Genomic DNA, 19,639 nt, shown 5'->3' with positions numbered 1-19,639 from the left:
TCATCAAGTTACATTGATGTAACCGGAAAGAAAAATCAGGTCTGCCTAATGTTTGAAGAATATGAAAGCCAAAATTCAAGATGTGGAGAAGAAACCTGGGTTGAAGCTTTCAGAAAATTTAATTTAAAATTTGAGGTCAATTCTCTCTCTAACAGAAGGCACTGTTATTAGATATTTACTTTCAGTATTTAAGGAAATTCACTTATAAGTGTTCAATTATCTCCAAATATTAAAAATATATACTTTTTAAATTATGAAAGTGAAAACTGTCGTCTCAGGAAAATCCAGGGAAGTGATAGTTATGCCTCACCACCCACTCTTTAAAATTAGTTAATTGGTTTCTTGTCTCCTCTCTCCAGCACACAGAGGTGGTATCTGGCCCGTCCTCCTGCCCCTTAGTCTGATCTGCTTGGAAGGTGGCGCCCAGCCTCCCTGTTACGTTCATCTGTTCATCTCTCCTGCCCACCATGTGGTCCTTGGGCTCCATTCCTTCCTCCTTTGTTGTGTAGGTAAGGTAACTGAGCTGAGGCTGGAGTAGTTGTAATTGCAGAAGCTTTTTTTTTTTTTTCATAAAGGCAGGACTAAAACCGAGGTAAATTGTTTAAAATGAGACACTTGGCATCTCTTGCCTGTTGAGGTATTAACACCATTCCCAGATTGTGTATTATTTTACAGGTACCTAATTAATCCCTGTTTGTCAGAGCCAGTAGGCTATCAGGTAAAATGCAGCCGCATGAAAATGATCGTTGGAGGGCTCTATGTTGTAAAACCTGGAAGAAATCACTTAGGGACAACTTTCAGGGGTCACCTTCAGATTTTAGCATTTTGGAAAAGTTGCCCCAGAAGAGGGTGCCTTTCTTGGTGAGGCTGCAGTAACAGGAAATAGTTCATTGAAACCTTTGTGGGTTACTTGTAAGATAAAAAGGACTGTGGCGAAGTCCCAGTGGTATGAAGGAAAGCGTTTATGTGTTGTCTAAACTGGATTTCCCTGCAGTGATTTGTAAAAGCCAAATTGCTGAGGGCAGCGAGTCCCTCTGTTGAATACAGGCCACCAGAGAGGCCAGCCCTGGCAGTGTGCACCTCCAATGGGGCGTGAAACAGACACATATCCAGGCTTTTGTTCCATAAGCAGACCAGCTTGGGTAGGAAATTCATCTGAGACTGCTCTGAATTAGAAACTACAAAGTTATGAATGGCCCGTCTGCTCACAGGCCAGAGCCGTTGAATCTCTTGAGTCCTTTAACATTTTTCTAATTGCTTCAATGCATCCCCGCCCCCCCAAGAAAAAGATTTTTTTTCAGGCATTGTTTTCAGAAGAAATAATTAAGGGGATGACCCAGATAAATTGTTGCTTTACCTACTTCCTCCTTTAACTGCAAATTGCTAGAGAAGACTTTATAAAAACTCACAAAATCTATTGGTCTAAAAATCCATTAAAAGTGACATAAGGAAGGCAGGCATAGATTGTTGAAAAATGGCAATAATCTATCTAACTGGAAGGAAACTGGTCTCTATGAGGAACAGTGCAGGGTGTCCCATACATAGCCTCCACCTCCCAGTCATTGGCGTTAGAGGAATAATAACCAGAACCGTGGTCCCCACGGGTTCCAGCACTGATTTCTGCATTATTTTCTTTGGTCCTCACAGCAACCTTCGCAGGTAACTATTATGATTCCATTTTATAGATGAGCAAACTGAGGACCAGAGAAGTTCTGTGACCTGCCCAAGATCACATGGACGGGGTGGACTTACTATAAAGCAAATGAAGCTTAAACTTCAGGGCCCCCACTTGCATGGGCCCCTGTGAGCGGGGAAGTCGCATGGGGAGGTGGGACGTTGTGGCTGGGACGGGGGCGGGGGGAACAGATTGTAATCAGAGAGCATTTCTGTATAAGTGTTTCTGGTAAATTGTCTAAAGAGATCTCAGAAGAAAAGACTGAAATCTCCAGAAATGTGTTGTGATTTCCTTTTTCATTCCAAAGAAATATTCAATTCTGCTCTCAGTTTTGTATTCTTAAAGAGTGGCCCCCAAGCCTTGGGCCTCATAAGACCTACATCTGCCTTTGCAGGTAGGTGGTAAGTGGTAGAGCTGCATTTGAACTTGGGTCTTCTGATTCCAAGGCCTGTTCTATTTTCAGACTATGTAGATACAAACACAGAAAAGTATAAACAGAACATCAGGTGAAAAAAAAGCTGGATATGAAAACTATAATTGTAATAATGTAAAACTTGTGTCCCCAGCGGAGCCCCCACCCTTTGGCTCGGAAGCGCTGTGCTCTGTGTCCACAGCTCATCTTCCTTCTCAGAGACGGTATCGAATTCACGTCTGTTCCCTCACAGGACGCAGGAAGGGCAGCGCACCAGCAGGTGGTTGATAAACATCAGGTAACCAATGTAAAGGAGTAAATGTGATTTATACTTTCATTTTGGTTTACTGTTCACTTTCTAAAGGAGAAAGTGTATGATGTCACCAGGGTGTCATAAATGAATCTGGGGGATAGATGTGATGATAAAATCTATACTTCCTGCAATGGCTGAGCTCTGTAGGTCTAGTGGGAACTTATTTGTGTGGTTTTGAGTCTTTTAGTCAGTTTCTTTTACTGTAACTTTTCACGATGTGGTGATAAAGATGAACGTTTTCTCAGGTTTGCTGATGGAGAAAGAGTGGCAAAGGGAATTATTTCCCTAGGCCATCATACAAATTAAGGAGGTGGGGACGGATAGGATAAGAACATAGGATCTCTGGCATTCACTAGAATTGCAGCACCATATTTTATTGCCTGAATTCTAGCATTCAGTTTGGGATCGTTTTTATCAATTTTTGATCTAGGTAGAGAATTAGAAACAAATGTTTTTCTAATTCCATTGTCTACATGAAAGACAATATTGGTCTGTTTGGGGTGAGGATATGCTCTTATTTGAGGAAAGTGGGTGGGCATAAGTTTTTAAGTAAAACAAAAAAGTTTTTTTTAATTGAAGTACAGTTGATTTACAGTGTTGTGTTAATTTCTGCTGTACAGCAAAGTGATTCATTTATACATATATATATTCTCATTTATAAAACAAAATTTAATTAACTTGTCAAATAGTCATTTATTCTGAGAACATGTTCTTCTCATTTTGGGGGTGTTTAAATTTTAAAACAATGAGGATTGTTTTAAAATGAGGATGAGGATTTTTTTATTTGACAAGATATGCCAGACTCCAAATCTATGTCACTCCCCCAAATCCTCAATATTTTTGAAATCTTACAGGTCCATGAAATTTGAAAGTTTGAGAACCACTCCTGGGGCTCTTGGGTAAGAAATATCATCTCCATAGCTTTTTGCTGGGGGGTTCTAGAAAGACTTTTACCCTCTTCTAGGCAATTCCTTGTATTTTTTTTTAATTAATTAACATTTAATTTTGGCTGTGTTGGGTCTTCGTTGCCGTGCGTGGGCTTCTCATTGCGGTGGCTTCTCTTGCTGCAGAGCATGGGCTCTAGGCCCGCGGGCTTCAGTAGTGGCGGCATGTGGGCTCAGTAGTTGTGGCTCACGGGCTCTAGAGCACAGGCTCAGTAGTTGTGGCACACGGGCTTAGTTGCTCCACAGCATGTGGAATCTTCCTGCACCAGGGCTTGAACCCGTGTCGTGTGCATTGGCAGGCGGATTCTTAACCACTGCGCCACCAGGGAAGTCCTTCCTTGTATTGTAGATATTCTTGAATGTGTTTGGTGGCCAGTGAACTAGGACATCAAGCTTGGTGAGAGGTTAGGATTTAACACTTGTTGCCATTAAGTTTTCTTGGCACATGGATATCAGACACAGCACTCAGCAGAGTAGCTGATTTCATAATATTAATGTAGAAGAACATGGTGGTGGTAGAAATCAGTGCAGCCATGATGATGTCTTTTTAGGTTCTGTGATGAAAGAGAAGTTAATCGGCAAATTTCAACCTGAATCCTCATATAGAATGTTGACTGTGACAAATAGCAAAGAGGCTCACGGGAAATAAGGCGCATTACATTCCCCACGGCTGCATGCATTTTCCTCTCTTATAATGCAGAGAAAATGGCTCTGAGTGACAAGGCAGTGTGTCTGTTTGCTAATAACCATAAAGGGTGAGTGGCTGGCTGAGGAGGTACAGCGCTTGAGGAGAGGGATGAGAGGGACCTGGGAGGCAGAACTTCTCTGAGTCACGTAATTAAATTATCAGTTGCCAGCCATTGCCTGTCTCCTACATTGTAAGGAGAGAGCTGTCTTCTCAATTATGATATTTTCCCCCCTTTGCATGAAAACATAAGATGGGGTGTGTCTGGAAAAAATACTAACAGACTATTATGCTCGAGAATATGATCATTATTTTATAATTCCCATTTATTAAGCACTGAGATGAAGTCATTTCCTGAGACAGATATAAATTAGTGCAAAATTGAAGGGGAGAGAGAGAGAGAGGTATATGGAGTATATATTTGGGGATGGAGTTGTGTGCATGAAGTAATTCATGTTAATAGGAAACTCAAGATGTGAATGATTTCCATTATATAAATAAAATTAATCCAATTATTGTAGTGTTGGTTACACAGTTCTGTGAATTTACTAAAAATTGTTGAACTGAACACTTAAAATGAGCGAATTTTATGGTATATTAATTATACCTCAAAAAAGGTGTTAAAAATTCATCTAGTTTTGTTTGGAATGTATAATCAGTAAAACAGTAACAAAATAAGAGAATAGGAGCAAAACATTTAAAAAACAATACAGCAGGACTTCCCTGGCCGTCCACTGGTTAAGACTCAGCGCTTCTACCGCAGTGGGTGCAGTTTCCATCCCTGGTCGGGGATCTAAGATCCCACATGCCCTGAGGCTTGGCCAAAAAAAAAAAAAATGATGATAATAATAAAATAAAAATAATGTAGCCCAGTTCACACTCATATTTAATACTGAGGGCTATGCAGGGGTGGTCAAAAGGGAGAATCTGCTACTGAACCACATGAAAGTATGATAAAGGTTGAATTTTCAGTTTGCAGGTGGTTCTGAATGCTTTGACTCAAGTACCCCCCCCAGTCGGAACTCAGTGCCCACTGATGACTCCATTTGGTTGGCAAGGTGCCAACGGGAGTGTTTTCAAGGGAGGGTGACTCAGGGGGCCTTTGTTGACTTGCTATAGTAGCTCTATATAGTATAACTGGGTGACCAAATAATTGATCACCTAACCCAGGGACAGTTTGGAGCTTGAAATGTGGTGCTATTAATAATTACGTGGCGACAATAAGCATAAGCTAATCATATGCAAGGTCCCCATAGCTCTAATCATGTCTGATAATACAATACATATTTCTATGCAACTCTTGGTTGATTTTATATGCAGGGTTTGGAATCAGAAGACCTAGGTTTACCTTTCTGAGCTTTGATTTCCTCAATTCTAAAACACAGATGCTTCCTCCTCCTTCCCTCCCCCACCTCTTTCTTCCCTTCCTCCCTTCCTTCCTTCAACACCTATTTATTGAGCTCCTACTATTTTTTTTTTTAAGTTCTGTACTAAGAATTCAAGAGATAAAGGACCTCCTAGTTTAATTTTAGAAACAGGCTTAGTGACAGCACCTCCCTCACCTTTCTGGAGGGTGCAGCCCTTAAGTCTTAAGTCAGAATAGGCTTTAGGCAGGGGTGGGAGAAGCTCCTTCCAGTAATGGGCTGAAGCCCTTTGCAGAGCAGCTAGAGGCAAACACACACTGGTACCAGCTGATCTTTTGTAAAATGTACATCAATGTCCAAGCTCGAGCAGCTGCCACACATCCTAGAAATACCTCATCTCACCCCAGCCACACCTACCAAACTGCCTGCACTCGAGCCCACCTAAGCTCTGCTTTCTTTCTCCTTGTGGAGGGTGAGCTGTCCCAGGAGCTGGACCGCTGGCCTCTCACCCACCCTAGCTGGTTGCCCTTGCAAATCCTCCTTCTCTGCCCAGCATCCCTAGCTACTGGATCACTGACTCCCTCTTTACCTAATCATTCTCATCATCCTACAGCAATGTTGAAATGTCTCCCACTCTGAGAAAACAACCCTCCCTTGGTGGACACCGCCCTCCACATATCGCATTTCTCTGCAGAACTCCACTTCCTTGCCTTCCCTCTTATCTGATAAAATTCCATCTTGCCAACCCATGCCCAATTTGCTGTCCTAATCTTATTCTCTGACCTCTCAGGGACAAGTGACAGTGCCTGAGCCACTTCTTCCTCTTGGCCTCTGGGAACCTTCTGGTTTTCCTCTCTTCTTACTGGCTGCCCCTTCTTGGATTCCTTTCCTGTCTTCTCCTCCTCTGTCCAATTTCTAAACCACGGAGTCCCCAGGCCTCTGTCCTGGACCTCCTTCTCTTTTCTATATTTCCCCTCATCTGGTCCATGGCTTTAAATAATATCTGTAAGTAAATGAGAAAGCTGTCTCCAGCATTCATTTTTAAAATTTCTTTTTTTATTATACAATTAAGGACATATGTAAAAATCAGAAAATATGATCAAATATAGGAAGATAAAATCAATCATAAACTCAATATCCAGAAATAACCATTTAACCTCTTGGCATAGATACTTTTTCTACATACATACATATATGTGTATATATATATATATATATTTTATATAACAAAACAGAATCACATTATACATATTACTTTGAAACTTGCTATTGATATTTAAGAGTGTTTTTGTGGATGTCCTTTGATGCCAACAGACACACAGGTCTCCAGCATCATCTGTAATCGCTATTTCCACGATCGATGAAACCCAACCCATTCTTAACTGTCAGAGTTGTTTCCAGACTTTTGCTGTTGAGCAGAAAGGTAGTGCTGCGGCTCCGTGGCAGCTGGGTCCTTGCGCCCTCGTCAATTGCAGTCCAGGCCGCGTTCGTTCCCGGGAGTTGGGAACTGCTGAGTCAGAGGCGCGCGCGTGTTAATCCTTCGTGCCAGCGCCTGATGGGTCCCCGGGCTCGGACACCCGCTGACATCACCTGTCGGTCCTCGGGCTGCGGGGCGCGCGGGGACCAGCACCTCGCGTGGGGAGGGCCTGAGGGACGGGACGACCGGTGGCCGCTGGCGGGGTGCGGCCGCCCCAGAGCACCCCGGGCTGCAGAAAGGGTGGGGCGGGGCGGCCGGGGGCCTTTGTGTGCGCCAGACACCAGATGGGACGCGAAGAGGGACGAACGAGCAGGTCAGATGGCAGGCTTTCCACGGACCTGCTGCTGCTGCTGCATCGGGTACGAGATATTTTGGCGGGAAGAGAAAATGCTTAAAAACAAAAAAACAAAAGTTTTCCCTGTGACAGGCCCTTTGGACAAATGTCTTTTTGACTCCGTGTGTGCTTGGGGGCGGGGTTGCCGCTCAGAACCGGTCTCTTTCCTTCTGAGATAAAAGCCTTTTGCTCTGTCAGATGTGGACCCACAAATGAGGGGTGGGGGGCTGTCCATCTGGCATTTCAGGGAGCGGAGCGCGGAGCGATGTTTGCACTCCGGTGAGCACGGCTGGCCCTTGTTAGGAGGACTCTGAATGCAAAGGATGTCAGCGAGGGGTGGATCTGTGCCGGGTCCAGGGGGCCTGCACGTGCAGAGAGAAAGGATGGTGGTGAGGAGGGACCCCCCAGAGAGAATCCCCCAATTTACATCTTAGCCCAGTGTTCATGGGCAGAGCAAGACCTGGCAGGTAGGAGATGTGGCAGCTCCTTGACCAACTGTTGATTTGCAGAGTGTGTGTGTGTGGGGGGGGTGGGGGGGTGAGATGAGGGGAGGGTGGTGGGAGATGCAGAGGAAAGCAGAGCCTTCCTCTATCTGTTGCCATATGCCCCAGGGTCTCCACCATCTGGGGTGACCCTTTCTAACTATAGTAAACCTGACTTATCCAGGCCTGCGGCTTGGGCATCGTTTAGATGACGTGGTGAAGGCCCTGTTGTTTCGATCTGAATGGAGCGTTGAGTTCTAGAACATCAGTCCTGGACCAGTAGCCGTAAGGGAGGCTGTGTGAAAACCCCTCTCTCTCTTCTGAATATCTTCCCCGCTGCCTTGCCCTCTGCAGGTCTCGGTGTTCCCTCTGGAGGCCCTGTTGTGCTGGCAGTGGTGTCCCCAAGTCTATCACGTTAGCACGTCCCATCACTTAAGCGGAGAGCTGTGCTCCCAGCACAAATGCACTACAGGGACCCGAGGGGCTGGGAGAGGCCTGGGGTGAGAGTGAGAGAGGACAGGCGGAGCAGGTGAGGGCCCAGCAGGTCCCTACTGGGGGTTGGGGCAAAGAGAGAGGGCGCACCAGGGGACTCCCAAAGCCCCTGCCCACACGTTTGCCCAGGGAGAGCCTGCTTGGGTCCCACCTTCCCACCTAACCCTGAATTTCTAAGAAGTAACCCTGGACAATATGCATAGGTGTCCATCTGCATTGGGGTGGTGTGTCATGGGTCATCTAAAAAGAGTGAATTCTGTGTGGGACAGGACAGAACAAAGCCACAAGAGTCCCTTGGAGTTTCAAGAATTGTCGCCTGGAAGCAGGCTCTTCCAGAGCACTGTATGACCAGCACGAGGAGTCAGGAGTCCTGGGTTTGAATCCCACGTCCCACATCCACTTGTTCATGGTGTGACCTTGGACCAACCCTCAGACTACTGACCCTGTTTCCTATCGTTAATCAGGAGCGAATAATCCCCAGTTCACAGGGTCAGAGTGAAGGTGGAACAAGCTCTCTGAAGACCATGAAGATGACAGTGATATTTCCATCAATACTTGTGATGGCCTCTTCCCCTACTGCAATAGGCAGGCAAGATGAATACTGGTGTCCTTAGATTATTTTTTCCCTTTATTTTTAATTCCCTGACTCTGAGAGGTTCAGTACAATAGCCATTAACTGCATGTGTCTGTTCATTACTTGAAATGTGGCTGGTTTGAATTGAGATGCACTCTTTATTTTTTATTTTTATTTTGTTATTGAAGTATAGTTGATTTACAATGTTGTGTTAGTTTCAGGTGTACAGCAAAGCGATTCAGTTATATATATTATATATTCTTATATTATTCAGTTATATGTATTTGTTATATATACATATTCTTTTTCAGATTCTTTTCCATTATAGGTTATTATAAGATACTGAATATAGTTCCCTGTGCTAATAGTAAGTCCTTGTCGTTTATCTATTTTATCTATATCTATATCTATATATATATATTTTAATATATATAGCAGTTTATATCTGTTAATCCCAAACTTCTAATTTATCCCTGCCCCCCTTTTCCCCTTTGGTAACCATAAATTTGTTTTCTATGTCTGTGAGTCTATTTCTCTTTCATAAATACGTTCATTTGTATCATTTTTTTAGATTCCACATGTAAGTGATATATGATATTTATCTCACATAGTATGATAATCTCTAGTTGCATCCATGTTGCTGCAAATGGCATTATTTCATTCTTTTTAATGGCTGAGTACTATTCCATTGTATATATGTACCACATGTTCCTCATTCATCTGTTGATGGACATTTAGGTTGCTTCCATGTCTTGGCTATTATAAATAGTGCTGCTATAAACATTGGGGTACATGTAGCTTTTTGAATTAGAGATTTCATCTTTTCTGGAGTGGGATTGCTGGATCATATGGTATGTGCTCTAAGTATAAAATACATGCCAGATTTCAAAGACCTAGTACAAAAGAGAATGTGAAAGATTTCACTAATAATTTTTATGTTGACTACATGATGAAATGATAATATTTTGGATACATTGGGCTAAATAAAAATATGAAAATTAATTTTCTGTTTATTTTTGCTTTTTTATGTGTGGCTTCTAGAAAAATTAAAATTATATATATGGAATGCATTATATTAAATTGGACACTGCTAACATAAATATCAGGAAGACTACAGTTGGCCCTCTGTATCTGCAGGTCCCGCATCTGTAGATTCAACCAACTATGGATTGAAAATATTAAGAAAGAAAACTCCAGAAAGTTCCAGAAAGCAAAACTTGAATTTGCCTCACTCCAGCAACTAGTCATATGGTGTTTACATTGTATTTCCAACTATTTACACAGCATTTACAGTGTATTTACAACTGTTTACATAGCATTTACATTGTATTAGGTATTGTAAGTAATCTAGAGATGATTTAAAGTATACAAGAGGATGTGTGTAGAGAATATATGTAAATTTATGCCATTTTATATAAGGGTCTTGAGCATCAGCTGATTCTGGTATTCGTGGAGGGTTCTGGCACCAGCCTCCAGTGGACACTGAGGACAGCTTACCTTTCTTTCTGTCCAGCCCTATCCTCCCTCATGAGCCTGGCTGGTTGGGTGACAGAAGTCTCTGATCTGCCTTTATCTTACTCTTTAGGAAACTCAGTCTTTCTGGCCTCAGTGTTTTCTTCTCTTTTTCTTTTTTTGTTTGTTTTGTTTTGTTTTATATTTTTTTTCTGGCTTCAGTGTTTTCTGACATGAGGTTGTTTGAGGCTGTGAATCTTGCCTTGTTTCTATAAATCAAGACCAAAGCAAAGCTCTGCCCTCAGGTTGACCCATGCTGTTTCAGAAATGGGACTCTGGCTCCTGCACCTTAACGTTTTAGCACAGGTGATTAGAGAAAGCCCAGGGCAAAAGGAAAATCTGCCAAGACCTTCCTGTATTTCATGCCTTATTTAACTGGCCATTGCTTTTCTCCTTTATAAGTTTAAATCAAAGCAGAAGATGGTTAGGGCCCAAGGGAATGTTTTGATGTAGTGAGACTCGTGGCCACATGTTGGAGAAGGTGTCTTTCTTTCCCTCTCTGAGCACTTCGTCAGGAGTGACTGTCCCCCGCACGTACAGTGATTCTCTACAAGAATGCCTAGGGAGAACAACTCCTTCTCACCCCCTCTGGGAAGCAACCAAGGATTTCTCACTTAGTTCTCACCAAGGAAGTGATTTCACACCAACCTCTTTGTACTTTGGTCTAGGCCAGGCAGAATAAGTTCTGTTTTCTTAGCTTAAAATTTTCGTCAGACAGTTTAAAATTCCATTACATTTCTGTTTTTCAGAGTGAAAGCAGGGTCTCAGAACATTGGATGGGAGTCAGTCCAGGGGTTGGGATGTCCAGGTTGGGTCCCGCGGGTGGGGCGCCTGCTTCTGCTGTCAGAGGTACTGCCGCCCTGGCACCTGGTGGGAGGACCCTCCCGCTGGCCTGCGGCCCAGAGTAAGGCTGGAGCTGGCCCTTCCTGGACACAAGACAGCCTTGTGGACATGGTTGACAGAGAAGCCCTCGCTTCCAAGGGTGGGAGGATGTGAGGGCCCCCTCTAGCTTTTATAATTTATATATTTTTAAAAGGCTCTCCTCTGGCTCGGCCAACTGCAACTGGACTAGTCATTCAGCCTCCCCATTAAAGAAGGGAATTGGCAAGATGGACTCGCCAGTTCCATCCAGTCCCCAAGTTTTGTGATGCTATTAGGAGAAAGAAGAAACAGCCGGCTCAGGGGAACCAGGTTCACAGGAAAAAGGACTGAACGTTTCTTCTTAGAACAGCACATACCCAGAAACAAGCATAGGTGAAAGGAGATTACTGTCAAATGGGGCTTCTTATCTGATCAGCCCTCCTTTCTGATGATAAACCTGCCCAATGACAGTCATCACAGCCCTTGACTTTGATAAATCGGTTGCTTTCATACTTGCCATCAGAGCACACCCCTGCTCCACGGCTGTCTTGCTGGACACAGGGCTGGTACCACTTCCCAAGCCTCAGGGCAGGCCTCCGTGGGGGCTGGAGTCTCATCCAGCCCCAGTTAACTTTGAGATGCTGAGCATCTGTTAACTGCATGGTTGGCAGGAAGGCGAGGGTGGTACTGGTGTGGGGAGATGGAAGGACACGAAAGAAGAGTATAATAACTATGTCTTCAACTGGGAATCTAGGAAGCAATAAGAGAGTCTCATAAATTCTGCCTCCCTCCTTCCCCAGAAAAGAGTGCCTGGTGTATAAGAACTCCAAAGCACAGATACGGTGATGTCATTGCTCTACTCAAAAATCCTTGGTGGCTTCCTGCTGCCCACATTTGGGCATTTGGGGCCATCTATAACTACCCCCAAATCTTCTTTCCATCTTTCTCTCTCACACTCCTCCTCAGAGAAATCCTTCATCTTCCCACCTCCTTACTTTTTCTGGACTAGATACTCTTTCTCAAAAACTCTAATCCCAGATCTACCTCTTGAAATCCTCATCATCATTCAAGGCCCAGCTGGTTTTGCTGCCTCCTTCATGAAGCCTTCCTGGATTTCCTGAGCCAGGAATTTTCCCTCCCTTATCTGAGCATTCATAGCCTTTGGTTTGTATCTCTCTTTTGGTACAACTTGCTTTCTATCTATTCTTATAATTATTTCTACACAGCTTTGACTATGCCTATGTGGACCTTAGAGCATTTAGCCCATGCTGTGCCCTTAGTAGGTGCTCAACAAATGTTTCTAGATCCACATATGAAATAAAAGTGGCAAAAAAGCCCATGCATTGGTGCTGATGTAGCAGTGCAGGACAGCTGCCAGGCCAGGTGAAACAAAGATCTAAGAGCAAATGGCCTCAGACCACCTCAAAGCACAGAGGCTTTATTTTCCAGAACAGAATCTGCTGGTAGCTTGCCAGCCCTGTCTGCCTCCCAGAGGGCACCTATTTTTTTCCCCTTCTCTTTTCTTCTTTGAGCCCCACACACCTGCATCCTTCTCATATAGAATAAAGGAAGAATTGGAAATACAAGATGCACTTAAGGAAAAGAAGTACTAATTTTGAAGATTATGTTGTGGTTAGGATAATCTCACAATATGAGGAGTTTAGTTTTGATCACTTTCTGCTTACCATATACTTGAAAAAGACAATCATCATATTTAAAACAAACTTTGGGACCTTGGAGGTTCTAAGCCAGTGCCTTCCACACTTGGATGAGCATACACACCTCTTCAGGATCTCACTAAAATGCAGACTCGGACTTGGTAGGTCTGGGTAGAGTCTATCATTTCACATTTCTAACAAGCTCCCAGGTGATGCCTGTGCTCTGGTTCTGTGGACCACACCTTGAGAAATACATGATTTTCAAATTATGTGCAGTAACTAAGTTTCTCAAATCACCTTTCTCACTTTGAGCCCCCATAATGGTGCTGTTCTTTTTTTTTTTTAATTTTATTTTATATTATAGTTGACTTACAATGTTGTGTTACTTTCAGGTGTACAGCACAGTGATTCAGTTATACATATATCCATTCTTTTTCAGATTCTTTTCCCATATAGGTTATTAGAGAAGATTGATTAGAGTTCCCTGTGATACACAGTAGGTCCTTGTTGATTACCTATTTTTTTTAAAGGAATTCCTTTATTTTTATTTATTTATTTATTTATTTATTTATTTATTTATTTTTGGCTGTGTTGGGTCTTCATTTCTGTGCAAGGGCTCTCTCTAGTTGCAGCAAGTGGGGGCCACTTTTCATCGCGGTGTGCGGGCCTCTCACTATCTCGCGGCCTCTCTTGTTGCAGAGCACAAGCTCCAGACGCGCAGGCTCAGTAGTTGTGGCTCACGGGCCTAGTTGCTCCGCGGCATGTGGGATCTTCCCAGACCAGGGCTCGAACCTGAGTCCCCTGCATTGGCAGGCAGATTCTCAACCACTGCGCCACCAGGGAAGCCCTTCATTACCTATTTTATATATAGTAGTGTGTATTTGTTAATCCTGAACTCCTAATTTATCCCTCCCCCTCCCACGTTTTCCCTTTGATAACCGTAAGTTTGTTTTTGATGTCTGTGAGTCTGTTTCTGTTTTATAAATAAGTTCATTTGTATCATTTTTTTTAGGTTCCACATATAAATGCTACCATATGATATTTGGCTTTCTCTGTCTGATTTACTTCATTTAGTATGATAATCTCTAGGTCCATCCATGTTGCTGCAAATGGCATTATTTCATTCTTTTTTATGGCTGAGTAATATTCCATTGTATATATATACCACATCTTCTTTATCCATTCTTCTCTCAGTGGACATTTAGGTTGCTTCAATGTCTTGGCTATGGTAAATTTTTTGTTGCTGTTCTTAAGGCCCATTTAGCAGACTTCATTTTGTTATAGCTATGTATACGTTAGGAGCAATTGCTTTGAAGGTAGAAGCCATCTCTTCCTGTTATCTTCACATTTTCTTTTATAACCCTCATACTAGCAGCACACAGTAAGTCTTCACAAATGTTTGTTATATGAATAAGCGAGTGAATGAATGGGCAAAGCAAAACTATAAAACTGTATTCCAGGGCACAGTTGTGCCCCTCAGAGAAAGCTGAGTCCAAGAAAACAAATCAAGGTGTTCTATGGAAACTGACCTCTGTCAGGAGCTGACCTCATTGCTTAGGGAAAGGGACCTTTTTGAACTGACTGGACCATATGCCCTTTTGGATACAATAGGCTCCCAGTTATACTTTGGAATGTGCCACTAGGAAGGACACACCACATAACATATGGCAGTCACCATACACTGGGTTTTAGTGTTATGAACCTCTGGCAACTTCTCACTACAATCCTGTGTAATTATGCAAATGCTAATTATAGAGCCCATGGAGTATCCAGGCTCTTAGCCTTTTTTGCTTATTTCTCCCTCCTTGTTTCTTTTTGGTCACTTTTCAACATTTTGGCACTATTCATCATGTCATATGCAGAGCTGCTAGTGCGAGCTTACTGTAACAGAGATCTCTTCAGAGCCCTTGTCTTCCTGGGCTTCAAATGCCTGCCCACTGCCAACCAGAGTCAAGACCCCTGCTGAGCAGGGCCTCCTAGGCCCTTAGGTGCCCGCCCTGTGCCCTTTCTCTGCTTTATCTTTCAGCCTTTGCCACCATACTCTCCACTCCCTCCAGACAGACTGTTTTCCAATCCCTGAGCACATGCTTAGGCTCCGTGTGTTTGCTTTTCCTGTTCGCTTTGCCTAAAATGCCTTCTCTCCACCTGGCAACCTCCCTTTCCCCGCCCTGTCCAATTGCCCAATCCCACCTTCCCCTGGGGTCCTCCTGAAACTCCAGAAAGAACAACTCAGTCTTCCGGGCCTCTTTGCTGCTCCTCTGTTTCTTCATTCATCCCATTGCATTATCGATGGAGCCCTACTCTGGCCCACCTACCTTCTCCTTTTGTCTCCAGCCCCATCGTGGGCACCCAACTCATGCTCGTTGAAGAAATGGAGTCCATGGGAAAGCACTTTAACCACCGCTATTCACGATAATCCCTCTTCCTTTCTCCTGGCCGTCCAGAAGGAATTCCCATCAATCCAGGACCTGCTTTGTGCCAACTTCATTACCTCCTGTCTTATTTCTTCTTCACAGCTTCTCCACATGGTAGGTATTATTAACCTTATTGTGTTCACGGGAATGCTGTGGTTCAGGGAAGCTAAAGCACTTGCCCCAGAGCTTTCTGAAGATTTTGTCTGCAGACGTGGGACCCATATTTAGCCATATGCTAAAAACTGGGGCTCTGGAAGCCTAAGTCCCATAAAGTATGTGCTGGAAGCTAGTGCCTCCTTAATAAGGCTGTTGGTTGGGTAGGAAGTCTGTCAGCGGCATCTGAGTCACTCATTCCTGAAACAAGACCTCAGTGTCGAATGGAATTCCCCCTCTTTCCTGCCCCTGGTTCATTTATATGACTCAAGAGGAGGGCACGGTATGTAGGGAGCTCGCTGACTTGGTAGGTATGACTTTGAGGGTGGGGCAGCATTTTCGAACCACAAGTAGCCAGATTATTTCCCCTTTCCAGAGGGGTTATTGTTGGTCATGCTCATGGAGCCATCATTTCAAACTATTTTCAAGAGGTTTTTTTCTTTTGCCATTAATTTAAAGACAGGTGATTTCACGCTTGCTTGTTTCCTTCTTTAGATAGATTGCACCTGTGGGTAATTGACCGCTCTAGGATTGATGCAACACAAACACACCTAGTATCTGTGTGATCTTGGACAAATTATCGAACTTCTCTGAGCCTTCACTTCCTCATTTAGAAAATGAGGTTGCTGGGGGCACTACCTGAGAGCACGCATTCGTGAAAACAGGTGCTGAGCCTACAGTAGCCGCTCACAAATATTTGCCGAACCTGAGGTCCCAGCACCTAGTTTTCCCCAATGCTTCTTTCTCATCAAAATCCTGCTCAGGCACTGAAGTGCTTAAGCAATTCTAGAAACAGTTTGGATATAAATTACAAGCAAATAGTCAATGATATATCTGAATATTTAAATAAGGGTGACCTTTGGGATTCTGTTTCTTCTCCAGAAGAATGTGGGCCACAGTGAAGTGAAGGTAAAATAAAAATGAATGAAACTCATTCACTCACTGAGGATTGAGAGCCAATTGGACCATTAGCATCAGAATCCCCTTTAATGCCCCACCCTAACCTAGGATAATCTCTAGCTGAGGAGTCCTAGAGTTTGGGTGAGTATCAAGAAAGGAGATGTAACTTTAGTGAGAAACAAACTCATCAGGTGATTCTTATAAGGATTCAGAGTTTAGGATGACTCAGCTGCTTTTCTTAATTCAGTCAAACTAACAAAAGGTGCTATGGAGAACCAGCCTCCCTGCTGTGGGCACGGTTCTTCCTTCAGGAGACCTCAGACCCATGTTTGGCATTTGTCACACCCCTTGTTGGTTTTCTGTATACAAACCTTTTAAGCCTGAAGGTGGTAAACTGACATGTGTTTTGGAAGGAAGACCATGGAGATGGTAGAATTGCAGCACCGGGGTTTTAAATCACAGCCTGTGATTAGAAGCAAGCAAGAAGATTCATTCTGATATTGCTATTTGGCATTGATTTAGAAAATTCAGAAATTCTGAGAGTCTCTACAGGGAATGCAAAATGAATGAATCAACTCTGTTTGGGTGGAGTGCATTTAATCCAGGGAAATCGGTTTGTGTAAGTCACGACGTGCACTTTGGGGGCCGAATGGTCCTTCCACCTGTGTCTGCTTCCACTTGCTGTCCTTGGAGCAACAGGTGTACTAGCATCCCCTTAAGTCGGGGAGGGCACCTGGCATTTTGACACCGTTGTTTTGATACAAGTACATTTGATACAGCCTTAAAAATGAAGCCTAAAAAAAGCCTTTAAAAATCTCTTAGTTTTCAGTTGTTTTATTACTAAATGAAGTAAGACAAAGAGCTTCACCCATCCCCGCCCATCCAGTCCCAGAACGTCACCTCCGTGCTAATCCTCCGGAACTCCTCTGATGTAGGAACTGGGAAGAAGCTGGGCACCAGGGGTGTGTCAGGTCATCAGGGTGGGCGGTAGCTGGTGGAAAATCGCTAGTAACGACACAGCAGTGATGTGCCCTCAGGAAGGGCATTGTCATCCTGAGTGAGTGTCGTTTCTTGTCTGAGAATCTGGGAGTTCTCTGTCTCGTGTCCTCTAATTTTGCTCTCTGAGTTGCAACACCCATAATTATTACTTTCGATTAATAATAGATTGGCAAATACCTCTGCTTTGTGTAAGTTTCTTGATTATGTCAACTTAATTATTCTTCAGACACTAGAGGGGGTGGAGGGAAAGGAAATTATTTGGGACACAATGTAGTCCTTTTTCCTTAGGCGGTCCGGAAAATGTTCATTTATGTTTTTAATAATTTTCTCAGTACACATTTTATAGAGGTTTGTTCAATATTATTAAATTCCCTTATGATGACAGTTTGGAGGGGGCCCTCCTGTGAGACTCAGTTTGAATAGACTTTTCAAAAATATTTTTGCTGCCTTAAAAGTGGTTTTTGAAAAATGAGTAAAAGATACACACGGCAAAAGAAAAATCAAACGCACGACTATGGCAACGGTAGAATGATCAGTCTTTGCTGGGGCTTAGAGGGAAGGAGGGAGGAATGGGTGGGCAGAGGGGATGTTGAGGGCAGTGAAACTGTTCTGTGTGATACGATAAGCGCAAGCACACGTCATATACATTTGTCAAAACCCACAGAATGTTCAACATCAAGTGAACCCTAATGTGCACTGGGGGCTTTCATAATCACTTATCAGTATTGGCTCATCAATTGTAAGACGGGAACCCCACACCAGTGCACAACGTTAGTGATGGGGTGTGGTAGCTGAGGGAGTACATCCTGTACTTCCTGCCCATTTCTTCTGTAAACCTGAAACTGCTCAAAAATAAATTAAAAAAAAAGACTTTAGAAAATAAGTAAAAGATGCATATGGTAAAAAATGTACGATGTATAAAATAGATGACTAATGAGAACCTACTGTATAGCACAGGGAACTCTACTCAATGTTCTGTGGTGATCTAAATGGGAAGGAAATCTAAAAACGAGGGGATATATGAATACGTATAACTGATTCACTTTGCTGTATAGCAGAAACTAACACAACATTGTAAAGCAACTATGCTCCAATAAAAACTATTTTTAAAAAAATACAGAGTTTGTGGGGAGGGAGTTGTCCCCATTTCTGATTCTCAGTCCTCTGCATCCCACCCCAGAGGCAGTGATGTTTGTCAGTTTAAAAAACATCCTTCCAGAGATATTCTCTCCGAGCACACGCACATGTAAATATGATCTCCTATCTTTTTAAATACAAATATTGCATGTTATATATAATTTTCATTAAAAGGAAATAAAATATAAGACTAATACAGAACAGAAAACAATAGAGTAGGCAAAAATCCCCCATAAATGGTGGAGGCAGGGATGGAGCAAGGTCAGGGGTTCAAATGGGGTTTGGTGATACCCGAGAGAGGTGTTTGACAGGGTGGTTCTGAGGCAGTTCTGGCAAAATCGCTGCCCCCCAAAGCTGTATCAAAACAGCCTGCTTCTGTCTCTGATTAGACAGTACTGTGAAAGCTGTATAATCTAAGGGTTGTTCTCTTCAAGACCTTGGCAAGCAGTCCATTCATTCCGGTGACATCATCTCTCAAATGTTTTTGGAACCTCTCCTCTGTAATTGGCCTTCAGAGTCTGCCAGACAGTTTGTTTTGTTGCATTTTTTAAAACTGAGAAAGGGGATCATCTGATGACTCTGAGCCCGGGGGGGTGTGATCCCCGGGGATAAAAATGTGGAGCTGTCTGTGCACCTGAATTTGTTAATGTGGTCGTGCTGTTGTTTGCTTTTTGTGTAACAGAAAAAGCGAACAAACCAACACCCCCAGCCTGCTCCCACCACCTGCATTGCGGTAGGATAAACATGGATGCAGGGGGCTGCTTTGCATCTGAGAAAAATGAATGCTAATATGGCAGCTTGATTTGTTTCTGACATTTTTCCAGGTTAAATTAAATGATATCCAAGGAATGAAGACCTTAGACCTGCGCTGTCCAATACAATAGCTACAAGCCACGTGAGTTGAGTACTTGCCACTCAGTAATGTACTAAACACAATTTGCTTATTTATTAGCTTATTGTTCATTGTCTCTCCTTGCCCTCACCTCACCCCACCCCACTAAAGTATAAGCTCTGTAAGCCAGAGATCTTCGATTTATCTACTTATGTATCTAAGTATTTGCACACAGTAGGTTCTCAGTAAATGTTTGTTGAATGAATGAATGAAAGACCTCACCTTCATGCCTGAAAACCTTTCTCTCTGGTTGGGAAGGGAGCAAAGGTACACACAGGAAACGTGTCGAGAAGAACACAGGAGATGCATACACACATACATGTATATGCATGCACGTGTACATACAGAGTGTGTGGCATGG

The 19,639-nt window shown here is 43.3% G+C and overlaps 2 long non-coding RNA genes across 3 annotated transcripts in view; one reads left to right on the top strand and one right to left on the bottom strand.

Annotated features, from left to right (window-relative positions):
- Window positions 1-2,801: 2,801 nt before the first annotated feature.
- LOC309646933 lies at window positions 2,802-15,588 on the bottom strand. The gene is made up of 2 exons (XR_014255671.1): window positions 15,099-15,588; window positions 2,802-7,566 (listed from the first exon to the last, which is right to left on the bottom strand). It is a non-coding gene; the product is annotated as an uncharacterized lncRNA (long non-coding RNA).
- LOC309646928 overlaps window positions 15,567-19,639 on the top strand; it is a 28,999-nt gene continuing 24,926 nt past the window's right edge. For both annotated transcript variants that reach the window (XR_014255661.1, XR_014255662.1), the window contains exons 1-2: window positions 15,567-15,657; window positions 19,211-19,281. This is a non-coding gene — a long non-coding RNA (uncharacterized lncRNA). The remainder of the gene's footprint in view (window positions 15,658-19,210; window positions 19,282-19,639) is intronic.

The sequence above is a fragment of the Balaenoptera physalus genome (assembly GCF_965194825.1).
Source record: "Balaenoptera physalus genome assembly, chromosome: 17".
NCBI lineage: Eukaryota > Metazoa > Chordata > Mammalia > Artiodactyla > Balaenopteridae > Balaenoptera > Balaenoptera physalus.
This window is presented reverse-complemented; position numbering and strand designations above follow the sequence as displayed.